Below are 18,611 nucleotides of genomic sequence, written 5' to 3' on the forward strand. Positions count from 1 at the left end.
CTCTTCCGTTGAATTGCATTTCCATTTCCAGTCCTCCAGTTCTATCAGTCTGGGTCTACACAAGTGGCTTTATCTTCCAGTGTTTCACCCACAGACATACATGAGAACTAGTTTTGCAACCTACCGCCACCCAAAGCCCAAAATATTTAAAGGAGAGTGAGAGAGAGAGAATACTTCGTGTATTTACACACAGGAATACACCACAGTAGAAGCATATCAGGCATCAAGAGGCTGGGCACAGACTGACAGGCACCAGACCAGCAGTGATCAGGGAGATCTCGCGCTCCCCCACTTAACCCTCCTGTGGCTGCCCAGTGCACCTGGAAAAAACTCCCCCTCCCTCCATAGCCGACTCTGGGTGTCCTGGCCTTTACCTCCATCTCCGGCCTCATTCACAGCATCCACTATTTCTCCTCCATGCTCAAGCCACTCCGGCCTCTCTCCTGTTTCTTGCATAGGCCACGCGCTATCCCATCTCATGGCCTCTGCGTTGCTGTTTTCTCTGCCTGGAATGTTCTTTTCTCTGTTCTTCACAAGGCTCAATTTGCTATTGTCTCAGGTGTCAGCCTAGAAATCACCTTCTAATCCCAGAAAGGCCACCTTTGGCTACCCAGTTTAAAGTTGCCTCCCTACCCCTGCCCACACTCTCTAGATTCCGCCACTCTGTTGATTTCCGCCATTCTAGCTCTTACTTCTGAAATAATCTAGCTTTTTAAAACACATTTCTGTCTTGAGTACTGCAATATTTCTTCGTTTTTTTCCTCTCTTAGGGTCCCACTTGAGGAAGAACACAGTCGTATTTAAATGTCTAGCCCATAGTATCTGCTCAATAAATATTTGCACAACAGGATACTTAATTTAAAAATTAACTTGTGTTTCTTTTTTTTTTTTTTTTAATTTCTCTCTCCCCTGTTCCATGAAAGTAGCCAAGCTGACTTCTCTTGGAAAAAACTTTGTTTCTCAAGCCCCAAGTGATGTTGCTAGCAAGGTATTTTCCTTCCTGATTTTTTTCCTAAAGTCTGAGCTCATTGAAAATATTAGCCAAGTGCTCTTAAAGACAACAGGGATATGGGCAAAAATTAGCTGACATCAGCAAAATAGAAGGGTTGTGGCAGAGATAGGTAGGCAAGCACTAAAGAGCCATAGTCCCCCCACGGTGTCGAGTTGTTGCCAGGAACTGGCTGCTCAGCTACGGCCCTTTCCCAGCTCACTTTGCAGCACCTACATGAGGCCACGTGATTAGTTCTCACCAATGGAAAGTGAGAGGAAGTGATGTGTGTCTCTGCCTGGCCAAAGACTTCATTCTCCGCATTCTTCTTTCCTCCTTCCACGTGGTGGCGGCGAAGAACTCTGAAGCCCTGGAGGATGGTAGCTTCACAAGATGCAAGCAGCCTGGATCCCTGAGTCAGTGCCTGGAGGGAAGCTGTTCAATCAGAATATGTACATTTAACACTGCTTGAGGGAAGATAAACATTTATTATGTTAAGCACTGAGGTTCACAGGTTGTTTGTTTCAACAGTTGTCCACCAGGATTAGTGCCAGCTAGATGGGCTGGGAGATACAATGAGAGGGGTAGAATCTGACCACTACTTGGTGACAATGTCCTGAGGCCATGGCAAGGTGCAACTGTGGTACATTGAGGACGTCTGGACCCTCGGCCCAGGTCTGGGTCCCTCTTTTCACCTGTGTTCCACATACCTCAATTCTGGTGCAACCCTGATATGGAAAGGGGCCTCAAGAATGGCTAAGATCCCATTTTTGGACTGAAATTTATACCTGCTACATTAGTTAAATAAATGAATAAATAAATAGAAATTAATAATGCCACAGTCCAAAGCACTTGAAGGCAAAAACATGCAAGATACTCATAACCAAAAAAAGTATAAAATCAATAAAATTCAGTTAATCACCAGCCATACAATGCCACAATGAGAATTTGCTGATTGAAACTAGTATGTGGATGTCTTTTAAACACCTCTGACTGTACTCCCAACACACACTATTCAATTTTTTTAATGAGTATTTATTGAGCACTTACTACATGCCAGGTGCTTTTCTGCATGTTTGAGATACATCAATGTGTAAAGCTGACAAAAGTATCTCCCCTCATGGAGCTTATGCTCATACAATACTAATACACACACACACACACACACATACACACACACACAAACACACACAGTGTTTAGAATAAACTGAGTTGAATTCCCTAACCTACAGAACTGATAGGATGATAAGACTTGGGCAAATTAGTAGTGACTTTCTAATAGTATATAAAAATAACCCATATCATCTTCTAATTGTTAGGTAAAAGCTCGAATTGCCAAATGAAATGTTCTATTTTTTATTAAATATACAAGAAGCCAAACAGGATCCTTACAATAAGTAAAAAAAATTTAAAAACTTGACATAGAGAATATAACATATTGTTATTAGGTAAAACAAAAATAAAATATATAAAGGAAAGCATATTTTGAGGACATTTTGATGGGAAACAGCAACCAGTTGAAAAATACATATTACAAAATATTGGATAAGAAATTCAGTTCTGGCCAGGTACAGTGGCTCACACCTATAATCCCAGCACTTTGGGAGGCTGAGACAGGCAGATTACTTGAGGATAGGCATTCAAGACTAGCCTAGGCAACATGGCAAAACCCTGTTTCTACTAAAAATACAAAAATTAGCCGGGCCTGGTGGTGGGCACCTGTAATACCAGCTACTTGGGAAGTTGAGGCAGGAGAATCACTTGAACCTGAGAGGCAGAGGTTGCAGTGAGCCGATATTGTGCCACTGAACTCCAACCTGGGTGACAGAGCGAGACTGTGTCTCCAAAAAAAAAAAAAAGACATTCAGTTCTGGGAGAAGGCTGGGACTTCAGTTTCAGTTCAGAAAAATACCAAGACTACAACCACTCAAAAAGTGCACTGAAAAAAAAAAAAGGAAAAAAAAAAAAAACCTTTCCAGGAGGCCCAAGATCATGACCATTCCCAAGGGAAGAAGGGGAATTTGAGTTAGACCAGAAGAGCCCTGGAGTTAGCACACCAACTCCCAAATTAAGAATGAATCTCACTAAGGACAGAAGTGCTTTGGTCCAGGCTCGAAATAAACAACTTCTATTTATTTGTCCTACCTATTCTCACTTTATATCTACGCCCACCAAAGAAACTCTCTTCTCTCTTCCTTCTTTTGTTTCCGGGCAATCTCATTCACTCAGGTGGTTACAATTATAATCCATCACATCTTAAACACCCCACCTCCACAATCCTGAACACCAAGCCCATATTTCCAGATGTCTGGTTGACCTCTCCACTTGAATGTCTCACAGGAACACATATTCACTGTATCCTAAACCAGGGTTGTCATCTTCCCCAACAAGCCTATACTTCCTTCAGTGTCTCCTGTCTCCGCTAATGGCTCCACTGTCCACCCAGAAACTTCAAAGCAACTTTAACACTTCCTCATTCATTCCCCACTTGCGTACAATCAGTTCCCAACTCAAGCAACTCTTCCTCTAAAATGCTTTTAACATCTAGATACTTCCCATCGTCTCCAAGGCCAACACCTATCCTATAGAGGCCAAACTGCTCCACTCCAATCCCACCTCAGGTTCCCCATGCTCCCAGGACAGAGTCCAAAATCCAAAATCATTTACCTAGGCCTACATTGTCCTGCCCTCCTCCAGCTTCATCATGGTCTGTCCAGCCTTCTTCCGGTTCCTGGAAGGTGCCCATTTCCTTTCCATCCTAGGCTTCGGCTAAGCAGCCTCTGCTGTGCTGGTTGCTCTGCCCCAGCCATTCCCCCAGCCAGCCCCTCCTCCTCAGGCCTCAGCTCCCCTGCCCTCTCAACACACATCAGATAAAGTCCCCATACCACATTTCCACTGCACACTGCACTTTTCCTTCCTGGCACGTATCATAATAACTATAATTAAATAATTCATCATGCACAGTTGACCCTTGAACAGCCCGGGTTTGAACTGCGCAGGTCCACTTAATTGTGGATTTTTTTCAACCCATCATGGATGGAAAATATCGTATTCATGGGATGAGAGACTTTTTGCATTCACGAGTTCCACAGGGCTGACTTTGGGGACCTGAGTATGAGCCAATTTGGCATCCACAGGGGTCCTGGAACCAATCCCCTGCTTGTACCGAAAAACAACCATAATTAGTTGTTTCTTTTGTTTTCCCTACCAGATATGTTTCAAAGGAAGAGACTGTATCTGTCCTGATCCCTGTTGGACCCATGGTAGGAGCTTGATAGGTGACTGTAGAATGAATGGACATACAGCCTCCTGATCACTGCCTCCCTAGCATCCCCTCCTCTCTCACCCTCAGTTTGGCTCAGCCCAACTCCTGTGATGGCAGCAGTCCAACCCCAGCAATCCCCTAGTAATAAACTGAAACAGATCCTTCATGAATCTTTTCCAAATTAACCCAGATTCACTCACCACCTCCACATTCCCAGATCATGAGTTTCCTCCTTCTTTTGGATGTTCATCTCCCAAAAGAGTGGTTTTTGTTTGTTTGTTTTGTTTTCTTTTTCTTTTTTTTTTTTTTTGAGATGGAATCTCGCTCTGTCACCCAGGCTGGAGTGCAGTGGCCCGATCTCGGCTCACTGCAAGCTCCACCTCCCGGGTTCACGCCATTGTACTGCCTCAGCCTCCTGAGTAGCTGGGACTACAGGCACCTGCTACCATGCCCAGCTAATTATTTGTAGTTTTTAGTAGAGATGGGGCTTCACCATGTTAGCCAAGGTGGTCTCTATCTCCTGACCTCATGATCCACCTGGCTCGGCCTCCCAAAGTGCTGGGATTACAGACATGAGCCACTGCACCCGGCCCCAAAAGAGTATTTTTATACGTAATCCATGTACGTGAAGTTAGTGTTGGGATAAGATGAACCTCCTAACAATAATGTCTGGTAACCACATGGTATTGTATATATTTTAATACATCCCCCACACCCTTTAGCTTATTACCCATAAAGCATACTTAGCAAAGTGCTTAAGTGGTTTGTTCAAGATAGTAAATGGTATGAAAAATCTGCCAGTAATTTATCCATTACATCCATTCTGTGAACTCTCAACAAAGCCTTCTGAATACATGAAATTCCCCTTCTTCCCTTGGGAATGGTCTCCTGTGGACATGATCCATGATCTTGGGCCTCCCGGAAAGGTTGGTTTGTTTTTCTGTGTACTTTTTCAGTGGTTACAGAGTTCTGGTATTGAACATTCGAAACTGAAGACTCAGTCTTTCTCAAAACTGAATTTCTTATCTTTTTATAGCAAAGATTTTTCAATTGGTTGCTGTTTCCCATAGAAATTTCCTCAAAATATGCTTTCCTTTATATATTTTATTTTTGTTTTGCTTGTCTAACAATAGCAACAAGTTATATTCTCTCATGTGATCAGAACATGCTACATCCCATTTTCCTGAATCCCCCGAAGGAACACTAAGACAGATCCTATGGCCCAGACCCAAGTCCTAACCCATAAGCAACTACATCGTGGTTTTAAGTAATTGACCAAGTAGCCTCCACCGTCTTGAAATGATAGCCTCAGTTTACCTGAGTTAGAAAATCTTTTTTTTTTTTTTTTTTTTTTTTTTACTGGATAAGTGATTTTTCAACCTTAGGAACATTTAAAGAATGAAATACTGAGATGATGAAATAGCTCAAGTTTACACTTCTGTGTTAAATTTAATAAGTTTTGTAATATTCGAGACACTTTGCATGTATTTGGTATTTAGCTGTTTATAAAGTTTAAGAACATCTGACATTTAAAAGTCTGACAGATTTTCTTTGTAATTTCAATTTAAAATGTATGATGGCTTTAGACTTAAAAGTCTGAATATGAATATGCATCTAATACAAAATTTACTTATTTAACAAACAACTAGTAAGTACATTCCTTGTACCTAGAACCGGAAAAAAGCTAGAGCTAGCATAGCGTTTTGAGACTGAAAGTACAGCGTGTTAAGGGAGTTTGTGTACTGGTGTCATGGTCTGAATTGTGTCCTCTTTCCCTTCCTCCAGCCCTCTCCCAGTAAGTACCCTCTACCCTACCATCAGCCCTGGGAAAGACGGCTGCTTCTTTCTATTACTATGCCTGTGTGACTTCAGCATTTCCTTTTAGCTCTTTCAGATTTCCAACACCTGGGGAACCATTTCCCTGTATGAAATCTCTGGTATTAGAAATACCTAGTGTGGTATTGGGTTTTCCAACTGAATCCTAACTAATTTAGTCTACAATTCTCCTGAAGATACAAATATACAGAAAGTCAAAAACAGAAGCAAGTCAAGACTTACAATAAACCACACCATGGCCTGGGCAATGATTTCTTGGATATAACCCTAAAAGCACAGGCAACAGAAACAAAAATAGACAAATGGGATTTCATCAAACTAAAAAGCTTCTACGCAGCAAAGAAAACAATTGAGTAAAGAGATAACCTACAGAATGGAAGAGAATATTCACAAACCCTATATCTGATAAGGAGCTAATATCCAAAATATATAAGAAACTCAAACAACTCAAAAGCAGGAAAACAAATAACCCATTTAGAAATGGGAAAGGACGTGAATAGACATTTCTCAAAAGAAGACATACAAACATTCATTGCAGCACTATTCACAATAACCAAGATATGGCAACACCCTAAGAGTTCATCAGTAGACAAATGAATAAAGAAAATGTGATCTATATACACAGTAGAACACTGTTCAGCCTCAAAAAAGATGACAATTCTGTCATTTGCAGCAACATAAATGAACCTGGAAGACAGCATGCTAAGTGAAATAAGCCAGGCACAGAAAGACATATACAGAATAATCTCATTTATATGTGGAATCTAAAAACGTTAAACTCATAGAAGTAGAGTAGAATGGTGGTTACCAGAGGCTGGGTGAGGGGAGTGGAGAATGAGAGAATGGGGAGATGTTGTTCAAAGGGTGCAAAGTTTCAGTTAGACAGAAGGAATAAGTCTTAGGGATCAATTGCACAGCATGGCTAGTATAGTTAATGATAATGTATCATACATTTAAACATTGCTACAAGAGACTTTAAATGTTCTCATCATAATAAAATGATAAATATGTGAGGTGATGGATATGTTCATTAGTTATATTTAATTTTGCACAATGCAAACATGTATCATATTATATTCCATTATATAAAACATCACATTATAGCCCATAAATATAAATAAGTATTATTTGTCAATTTAAAATAAAATAAAATTTTTAAAGATGCACAACAAATAGTGTTGACAATGGAGCAGGTAAACAAATACTCTCAATTTGATGTTGATGAGAATATAAATTAATTTAGATTTTCTGCAGGAAAGCTTTGCAATATGAATCAAAAAATAAAATTTACAATTTGAGTCCTAGAATTCCACTCCTAGGAGTTATCCTAAGGAACTAATCAGACAAATGCTCAATATTTATGAACAAGGATATCCATTGCAATATTGCTTATAATAGTAGGAAAAAAACCTAAACAAAAATATCTATTAACAAAGAACTGGTTATTTTATGGGTATGTGTGTGCACACACACACACACACACACACAGAAATCCTAAGTAGCTGTTAAATTAAAATAATGTAGTTCTGTATTTCTTGACATGGACATATACCCATAACATAGATTGTTAAATGACAAAAGCAGGTTTCCAAACAGGATATATAATATTTTTTTAAATTTAGAAAGTAATTGTAATTAGGGCAGGTATAGTGGCTCATGCCTATAATCCCAGCACTTCGGGAGGCAGAGACAGGCAGATCACTTGAGGCCAGGAGTTCAAGATAAGCCTGGGCAACATGGCGAAACCCCATCTCTACTAAAATTACAAAAATTAGCCAGATGTGGTGGCACATGCCTGTAATTCCAGCTACTCAGGAGACTGAGGCACCAGAATTGCTTGAACCCAGGAGGCAGAGGCTACAGTGAGCCAATATGGCACCACTGCACTCCAGCCTGGGTGACAGAGCAAGACTGCGTCTCAAAAAAAAAAAAAAAGTAATTATTTCATAACAGTAATTATTTCATAACAATTACAATTATTTTATAACAAATGATTATAACTATTTCTGAATGGTAGGAATTCAGGTGATTGGGGCAAAAGAAGCATTCCATTAATAATAGTCAAAAAATTACTTCTAGAACACTGTTTTAATGTCAATATGTAAATGTTTAAAAAAATGACATATATAAAATATTTGAAAAATTCAAATATTTGAAAAAAGTTATCACTCTGCATTTATGTTATTTAATCCAAATTCACAAAAGTATTCATTTTTGATTTTCTCTTTTCTATTGTTTTCTGTCACTTTCACTTTTTTCAAGATGATCCATATTTATTCAACAGCAAAAACATAGTTAGCTCATTCATGGGGACCGCTCTCTGGAAAAACCAGAGAACAATCCCTGTGGTCATGGAGTCAAAACTGCCTTAAATACTTTACCAATCTACTGTTTAAATGTCTAACAGCATATCTACAGCTCGCAAAGAAACAAACAATGGAATTACCGCCTTAGAAAACAACTCATCATGCATCTTTCAGCCATGTGGACAATGAAATCTATAAAAGAGAAATAACTACTGCAACCAAATGCAAAAATAGGTATCAATGTCCAATCAATTATTTTCCTCCTGCCTTGGGAGTCATCTCAGCTCATGGGCAGCCAGTTCACAATCCCATGTATCTTCAAAACTGGCAAGAATGGCTGCTACTGGGAAAAGACCACCACCCACTCACACAGGCCCTCATCCTCACCCCTTAATACGACTTCACTCACAAACTCCTAGTGTGTAGCAGAAATCTAAAAATAACATTGCTTGTTGGAATTTAAAGACTCAAAGCTGAAAATTTCCCAGGCTTCACTCCAGCAATATTGAAAATGCAGATTTTTTTTTTCTACACCAACAGAAGCTTGGGGAATTGGGACCAAAGGCAGTGAGGTTCAGGGATCCATCTGCTTCTGTGCTATCCTGGGGAGAAGCAGTCACTGCTATTTTGGAATTCTCAAAATGCTTAGTAAGAGTCTTATGAAAGAACGCAATGAACACGAACATAACATCAGTGTAGGATCCAGGAACCAGGAACCACAAACCAAGCAGAATGACCTGGGAGAGTCTTGAACACGCCTGTGGCAATCCTTGCAAATAAAAATGTATCAATTCATAAAAATGGTTTTTAATCTGTCTCCTTTTTCTTGGTAGCGGTTCACTGATCATATAGAATAGCAAATTACAGCTTTAATTTCATTGTTTTCCCCTTCATCATTTACATAACCAACCAAACTTCTCTTAGCCTTTTCTATGTTTAAAGCACTATGCTAGGGTTTTGCCTCAAAGCATCTTGCCTCAGGCAGCTTACAGGGGAGAAAAATGTATAGAAGTTGTGCAATAAGGTTTAAAAAATGAAATAAAAGGCATAAATATTGGAAAGGAAGAAGTAAACCTTTATTAGCAGGTTACATAATTGTGTATCTAGCAAATCCAAAGAAATCGATCTATAAACAACTACAAGAATATGTGAAGTAAGGAGAGAAACAAAATAGAGTTAGTATACCAAAACAAATTGTATTTTTATATATTAGCAATCAGCAATCAGAAAATGAAATTTTAAAACAATACCACTTACAATGGCATAAAAAATCAAATACATAGGAATACATTTAACAGAAGATATGCAAGACCCCTACATTGAAAACATTGCTGAGATAATGAAGGAAGACCTACATAAATGGCAAGATATACAATGTACACGGATGAAGATACCAATTCTCACGAACTGACCTATAGATTCAACAAAGTCCCAGTCAAAACCCCAGCAGGTATTGTTTTGTAGAAATTGACAAGCTTATTCTGAAAATTATGTGTAAATTTAAAGGATCTAAAATAGCCAAGACAACTCTGAAAAAAGAAAGATAAAGTTGGAGGACTTAAATGGCCAGACTTTAAGACTTACCAAAAAACTTACCATAAAAAATAGTCGTTAAGACAATGGGCAAAAAACTTGAATAGGCACTTTTATAAGAGCAGATATCCAAATGGACATTAATCATATGAAAAGGTGCTCAATATTGTTATCCATCATGGAATTAAAACAACATGCCTCATTAAAATCACAATGAAACACCACTACACATACCACAGAAAGAAAAAGATGTATATATCAAATGATGGTGAGGATATAGACCAACTCTGGGTTCAAGAGATCCTCCTATCTCAGCCTACCAAAGTGCTGGGATTACAGGCAGGAGGCACCATGCCCGGCCAGCATCTTTATTCATTATTGTGAAAAACTGGAAACAACCCAAGTATCCATCAACAGGAGAAGGTATGAAAAAAAAAATTGTTATCTATTCATACAATGGAATTCTACATAGTAATAAAAAAGAGCAAGCTACTGATACATGCAATCGCATAGATGAAGCTCAGAAGCATTGTGTTGAGAAAAAGTAGCCAGACACAAAATAGTATATATTGTATGATGCCATCTATTTGACTTCAAGGACATGAAAAAGTCACCTATGATAGAAATCAAAACAGTCATTACCTTTGGTAGCTGGCAGTAGTTATCACCTGGGAAGGGTCATGACAGAACTCTCTGGAGTGATGAAAATGTTCTGTATTTTGATGTGAGTGGTTGTTGCACAGGAATATATGTATGTAAAAATTCATCAAGCTGTACAATTAAGATTTTTGCATTTTTACTCTATGTAAATGATATCTCAATATAAAAGAAAGTTCTGAAATAAGCAGATGGTAGGAAGAAAAGTGTTCCAGAGAAGATGTGCATGTAAAGGGTTATCAGAAGGGTGAATTTCCAGCTGGGGTGTCCCTGAAGGACGGGAGGGGCAGCACTCAGCAAGAGAATCACATTTAAACTGACCCTTGACAGAGGGAAAAGATTTGGCTCTAGGGCGAAAGGGAAATTAAATCAGATTTGTCAGGAGAAATGTATCAGGTTTAACCACATGAAATTTCTGATAGTCAACCATTTTTCAGCCTTCCAAAAACGACAGTATCATCTGGCTCAGTTTAACATGAAGACAACAACAGGGTTTGTGAAGGGCAGCTCTTTGGGCACACCTCTGCTTAGGGAAAAGAAGAAAAGCCAGAGAAAGAGCAGACAGAGAGAAAAAAGCAAAATAATAATAATAATAATAATAATACATTTAATAGGCTTTATGCACTTTGGGAAATGTAGTGCCTTAATTAAAAATCATCTAATGAAAAACTCTTGCCCAAGGAGCTGACAATTTACATAAGCTACACAAAGCCAAAATACTTACAAAAAGTGTTCAGCATCACAATCATCAGAGAAATAAGCATTAACCATGCGACACCATTCAAAAGATTTTTCTAAATAATTGTACATTTTTCTGGCAAGGGTTAGAAAAGCACTCTCACACATTTCTTTCATAAGTGTAAATTCATACAGACTTTCTGGAGAACAACTTATCTGTATGTCTAAAATTCTTAACATTTTCTATATCTTGTGACTCAGTAATTTCACTTCTAGGAATTTATCATGTACATAATAAAAAGTACACATAAATATGTATGTAGAAAGATATTTACCACAACTTTATTTATAATATAAAAGATATTTAAATAACCTAAAGGTCCAATAATAGGGAAATTTGGCATATTGTAAAGGTTTTTTTTATTTTTTTATTTTTTTATTTTTTTGAGACGGAGTCTAGCTCTGTCACCCAGAGCCGGAGTGCAGTGAGGTGCTCTTGGCTCACTGCAAGCTCCGCCTCCCAGGTTCATGCCATTCTCCTGCCTCAGTCTCCTGGTAGCTGGGACTACAGGCGCCCGCCACTATGCCTGGCTAATTTTTTGTATTTTTAGTAGAGACGGGGTTTTCACCGTGTTAGCCAGGATGGTCTCGATCTCCTGTCCTGGTGATCTGCCCGCCTCACCTCCCAAAGTGCTGGGGTTACAGGCGTGAGCCACCACGCCCAGCCAAAGTTATTTTTTAAATCATCCTTTTATAGCTGGGCATGGTGGCACATGCCTGCAGTCCCCAGCTACTCAGGTGGCTGAGGAAGGAGAATTGCTTGAACCTGGGAGGCAGAGGCTGCAGTGAGCCAAGATCGTGTCACTGCACTGCAGCCTGGGCAACAGAGTGAGACCCTGACTCAAAAAAATAAAATAAAATATCACCCTTTTATGAGAATATTTCATGACATATAATTATATAAAAGAAAGCTCACAATAAATCTCATCTTTAAAATGACATTTGGAAGTTGTCCTGCTTTTGATGAGGATAGAGAGATAGAGAGATATATCTATATAGCTATATATAGATATAAAGATTATCAGAAAGAAATTACATGAAATGGCAGAATTACAGTAAAAATATTTTATGCTCTTTTTTTTTTAACAACAGCATGGATTACCTAAAATTGTAAAACAAAACAAAATATATATTATTTCTAAAGCTATTTGTCTCAAATTGTCAAGTGGCATACAAAGCAGTCCACAGGGTGTCATATGTGCTGCTCGCACATCTCCTGAAAGGAGTGTACAAAGATGGGTTTGCCTTAAAGCTACAGGAGCTTAAGCTTCAGGACCCTTTCTCAGGGCACATAAGCCCCTTCTAAAGCCCTAGGGAGGGTCCTAACGCTGTACCTTCTTAGCCATTTTTAAAAAGTTTTGCATTAATAAGGTATTTCAACAGCGACTGGTTGAAATTGCTGTCTCTTTTCACCACAAGTTCTCCTTCGTTCTTACATAAGGTAGCCAGAGTCGCACTAGATGTTTTGGGAATCTGGCAGTTGAGTTGGAATACCTCGAGTTAGAGGTTTTGCAGGACATCATTCATGAGTTTTGTGATCATTTCTACGTGTAGTTAAGTGGTTGTTGCCTGTCCCATGGTAGATAGGACTTTCAGGAACGTTCCTACCATCCACTGTGCTGATTCACCCAGTGTCATTACTGAAGGTACAAGGCAAGAGGACATGAACAAGTCCCCAGGTGTCTAGCACTGAAGTGTGGGGGCGGCGAAGGAGAAACAAGGTTTGAAATGTACAGAGCCAAAAGCTAGTCTACGGGAAAAAAACACCGAATCATCAGATGCGGAACAGAAGGTCCAGCTTTCATCAACATCTGCTCTCATTTTTTCAGGATTCGATGGGACCAGTGGTATCAAGGCAGAGGGTTGGTTAAGCTATTGGGTGGACTAAGAGGGAGGAAATGGCACCAGAAGTACAGTCTGGTATCTGTGGGTTGCTTCTCTAATATCGAACCACCTCTCTGGGCAAATTCTCATTCTCATCTGTAAAGTTCTCCCTGTCTTTATCTCAGAAGTTCTTGACATTGGTGTGACAGGTGATTCTGAACCCCTAGGAGACTGACCTAGCTTCCTGTTTGTCATATTCTCTTCGAGATCTTCATTCTTGTGCCCCAACCCAGACTGATGACCTGTATACTTTTTCACTGGTTTTTGAGTCTCAGAAATTAGGTTTCTGGCCATCAACCCTGACTGCACTTGATCAGCAGCTCTCACGTCGGTTCCACAGGGAATCTTCCGCCTCTTCCTGTGGGCATATTTACTTCCACACAATATTACTACTGATGTGTATGCAGGTTTACACCTACTTGCTTCTGTAAAGAACTTGAAGATGCTTGTAAAATATATGCGATAAACTAGAACAATGGTTTTTTAATCAATTTGGGGTATATCAATTATGATTCCATTCAGTTGTGGCTTTTTAATCTATTTTGGGTGGGGCCATTATGATTCCATTCAGCTGGGACCTTTGTCTTACTGCTCCATCATTTCTTCTCGTGTATGGCTTCTTTTCCATAAGGTGATAATGTGGCTGCTACACCTCAATGCGTCACAGCTGCATCCCAGGCAAAAGGAAGGAGGAATGGGAAGAGACAGCATCACAGACTTCTGCTTACTTTATATTGGTTAGAACTGTGTCTCCTGGCCAATTAGCTGTAAGACACTCTGAGAAACTGAATATTTAATGGGGCCTGTTGCTCTGAAAAAACTCAGATTTCTCTTGGTAAGAAAGAAGGAGAACATATAACAAGTAGACAACTCATTGTAAGTGCCACACCAAGAAAAATCTAAACCTCATAGATGTTACCAAAAGGAAATTTTTCCCTATGTGTCCACGAATATTTATGGAAACATAAATATAAAACTATAGGATTACATTTACATAATACTATAGGATTAAAGTAATGTAACAGGAGGTTCAGCTGTCATTGAAATTTGCTCTCATTTTCTCAGGACTTGATGGGACAATAGTGGTACCAAGGCAGAGGGTTGTCTAATACTATAATATTATACAATGTGTGTTTGTATAATACTGTAGAATTATGTAGGTCTGCTAAAATTAGAATAACCTGGATAATTATTTATTGCATCTCTTGGGGTTTTTTTTCTCCTTTATAGTTCTCCCTTCTGAGGTTCCTTCTTATTTAAATCAATAAAAGAATCTTAATAATAAACTTAAGAGGCATTGGCAAGATGAATCAAGACTCATGAAAATGTTTCCACATAGGCCAGGCATGGTGGCTCACGCCTGTAATCTCAGCACTTTGGGAGGCTGAGGCAGGTGGATCACGAGGTCAGGAGTTCAATACCAGCCTGGCCAAGATGGTGAAACTTTGTCTCTACTAAAAATACAAAAAAATTAGCCAAGTGTGGGTCAAGCACCTGTAATCCCAGCTACTCAGGAGGCTGAGGCAGAGAATTGCTTGAACCTGGGAGGCGGAGGTTGTAGTGAGCCGAGATCCCGCCATTGCACTCTAGCCTGGGTGACAGAGTGAGATTCTGTCTCAAAAAAAAAACAAAAAACAAAAAAACTGGAAACAAAGTAAATGTCCCCAAAGAGAATATCAAATAAATTATGGTCATTCTAATCTATGAAATAGTATGCAAAAAATAAAACTACTATGAAATACTATAAAGGACTATACAACTTGTGTATGCTATAATTAAAATTCTAAAAATACATATAAATAGTATAAAGACCAAAAAGGAATAAAAAAAGAAAACGTGTTTATTAAGAAAATGTGTTATGAAGATATTCCCTCTTTCTTTTCTCAACTTTGGAAATGTTTTAAAAATGTTTGTAAAACAGTCTGCTAAGAGAACACAGGTGACTTACTGTTAGTAACCAAGTCAAGCTAATGAGTGACCACACAGAGGCTTGCAGAAAATCAGTCTCACTCTCCCTGGGCAGATGCTGAACCTGCTGCCTGTACCGGTTATAACAGAAAGTCTCCCTAAAAATGAAGCCAAGAGGTTGGGAACATAGAAATGGAGTAAGATTTTAGCAGCTACATAGGATTTGCCACATCTCAAGGCCATTAAACTCAATAATCAGAGTGAAAAAGGTCAACTCTATTATCCACAGTTTATATGTGAGAAATAGAAGCTCAAAATGACTCCCCAGAGAGAATGCATCCTCTCACAGCAAGGAGGATCTAGGGAACCAACACAAAATAATACGTATATTCACCTAAGAGGCTTCTAGATTGAATAAATCCTCTCTAGTTGCATCTTTAAGCATGTACCTCAAATGCTGGTGAACAGGTAACTGTAATTACCCAAATAATTACAGGTAGCTGTAATTACATAATTAATTACAGGTAGCTGTAATTACATAATTAATTACAGGTAAGTATAATTACCTAAAGCAAATAGCATGCCTTCCTTCTCAAATGACACACACTTGAAGTTGTTTTTCTAATGGCGACGGTAGACTTGTACAATTGCCTACATTTGTGACCCTGCTGTCCCTGTGGCCCACCCATGACTCACACCTGCACAGTGACCTGTTGCCTGGGATGGAGAATTCCGCCTGACGCCAGAGTGAAGCAATGCTATACCATCTTCCCCATTCATGTTCCTTCCCTTACAGTTCCTTCCTGAAATCATGTAGTCTCTCTTCATCAAGAGCTAGTCACATAACTCCCCAAATTAAGTAATGTTCTCTATTCCTTTCCTGTCTCTACTTTGCGGTGGGGGGAATTGCTAATATGAGCCTCCTGGGATGCCTTAGCACTACTTGGTGAAAGGTTCATTCCAACAAAACTCGTATCACGTTGAAAGGATCATTTCCCCACTGCCTGGAGAAGAATTGACTGTGATGATCACCCCATCCTATGGTTTCTCTACAGGGTTCAAAATACGGAGGCCGCATTGTGTCCATGGACAGGAGCATGGAAAGAAATCTTTAAAAGCTGGACCAAGAAAGGAAAGAAGGCAGAAAAGTAGGAAGAAATCCTGATACTGGTAGTACCAAATGCCTCTGAAATTGTTTGGAAAGTAAAAGTTAAGAGGAAACTAACAAAAACTCTGTAAAAATGAGATAAATTAAAAGAAAGATATGATAAAAAGAGAGAGAGAAATAATATCCCTTAACAGTCTGTCAGCAAAATTTAAATTACACTTTAGGCAAGTGTTAGAATGCCTGCCTGGCCTATCCCTTCCCCTTCTCATGAAATCTGGACCTGCCCACAAACTTAGTAGACAGCAGGCCTCGTACCCCCATTCCCTTTAGCTACTACTGACTGGGTCAAGGACAGAGAGCAGACTGGAAGGAGTCCTACACCTTGGTGGGCCAGATATCAGTTGAATTCACTGTCTCTGGAATTTGACCTCCTACCTGACTGGCTGCTGCTCCTCAGTTCTCTTTGGTGGCCTTCCTCCTTGTCTCCACCTCTAGATATTGGGGTACCCCAGGGATTAGCCCCAGGCCTCCTCTGCTCTATATATGTTCTCTCTCTGGGTGATTTTAGCTAGACCTCTGGCAAGATTTAGCTCATCTCCAGTCCTGACCGCTCCCCTGCTCCAGATTCAAATATCCAAGTAGCTGCTTGATAGATTCATTTGGAGACCTAGTAGGCACCTCAAAACTTAACGTGTCCAAAACATGAATTTATTTTCTCTCCTCCCTCACCCCCATCCTGGTCCTTTCCCTGTCTTCCCTCATGTCTGCAAATGGTCACCCCATGCAACTAGTTGCTCTGGCAAAGCTTAGTCATCAACCTCAATTTATCTCTTTTTTTTTTTTATCACCCCATAACCAACTCACCTACAAATCCTGCAATATCCCTACATGGCCCCTTCTCACCAACTCCACTGCCACCACCCTAAGCCCAGCCCCATCACCTCTCAAGGGGATTACTGTAATAGTCAGCTGCTAGGTCTCTTTGCTCCTACTCTTGCCCCTCTACATTCTGTTTTTCACACAGCCACCAGAGTGATCTTTTAAAAATGTGAATCATGATCAAATGTAACTCGTCAGCTTAAGACCCTTCCAATCAATGGCTTTTTATTTCGCTTAGAAAAAAAGTCCAAATGTCTGACCATATTACAAGTCCCTTTGTGAGATGTCCCTACCTCTTGCCTCTCAGACCTCAAATCCCACTACTCACCCCTAATTCATTATGCTCCAGCCACCGTGACTTCTTGCTGATCTTTCAAAGCACCACCTTCACTCCTGACACACGACCTTGACTCATGCTGGCCTCTTTGCCTGGAATTGTCTTCCCCAGATCTTTGCATTGCAGGCTCTGCCCATGATTCAAGTCCATTCAAATGCCCCCTCGGTCACTTTCTTTAAAGCGGCATGACATTCCCCCATCCAATTACCTTAATACCTTATTTTATTTCGCATTCACTCATCAGCATCTGAAAGTATACTGTTTATTGATGGGTTTGCTTTTTATCTGATTATTGCCTGAACCTTCCACAGGAGACCAGGGCTTAAAACAGCGCCTGGAGCACTGTAGGCACTTATTAATACTTGGTAAATGAAGGAATATAGGTCTTAGCATCTACAGTCAGTGGTGAGTTCTAGACTGCAGAGATCAGAAACATGCTTGAACCTAGTGGAGGAAGCTGGCTGAGAAGATACAGAGAAACCAGAAAACTCCTGCCACTGGAGACCACCGCTTCATTTCTAGTCATTTCCTGCTGCAGTTCCATGAAGGTTGGCTGCGTTGCAATACCTGTGTTTGGGAGTTTGCTGTGCCCTTTCCATGAAACCCCCTTTACTTGAGCTAGCTTCAGTGCGCTTTCGCTTCGTGCACACAAACAGCACTGAGTACCAACTAAGACCAGACACTGCAGAGCTACCAGCCGGCCTTGTTATTTCTTTTCTAACCCCAAAATGGCAAACACATCCTGGGTAAGTGAGCTGGACCAAAGAGGACACTCTGCACAACCACCGTATTTTCCCCATTTTCTAGGGAGAGAAACTGAGACCCACAGGTGTATGTGTCTTTCTCATGACACCTGCTAGCATCTGGCAAAGTCTTAATTTGCAAATAGGAAGGATGAGCACCTCCTGTCATGGAACATGATCTCTATACATGGAATCCACTCTTTTGGAAGGCAATCACATGATAGCCTGTGCTCTCTATAAAGGGAGAAATATAAATGACTCTGTTGTCCATAACCCAGTTTTGATTAACTAGGGTTTAAAGTGTCAACAGTGCATTTCTTTAAGAGGTTATGGGCATAGCAACAAGGAGCCCTATCTATAGCAATAACTGCTGTCATTTTAACAGTCCTTTTCTCACGCACCTCCCACAGCTAATCACTTGACAGCTTT

The 18,611-nt window shown here is 39.9% G+C and overlaps 1 protein-coding gene across 3 annotated transcripts in view; it reads right to left on the bottom strand.

Annotated features, from left to right (window-relative positions):
• The window catches only part of NCALD (neurocalcin delta), a 433,033-nt gene that overhangs the window by 369,289 nt on the left and 45,133 nt on the right, over nt 1-18,611 (bottom strand). The window contains exon 1 of one of the 3 annotated variants that reach the window (XM_017962203.3): nt 1,251-1,788. The exons of the other annotated variants lie outside the window; for them this stretch is intronic. The gene's annotated coding sequence lies outside the window, so the exon portion shown is untranslated. Of the gene's footprint in view, nt 1-1,250; nt 1,789-18,611 lie in introns of those variants that run through there. 3 annotated transcript variants of the gene reach the window in all.

Source organism: Papio anubis, chromosome 8, assembly GCF_008728515.1.
Source record: "Papio anubis isolate 15944 chromosome 8, Panubis1.0, whole genome shotgun sequence".
Lineage (NCBI taxonomy): Eukaryota > Metazoa > Chordata > Mammalia > Primates > Cercopithecidae > Papio > Papio anubis.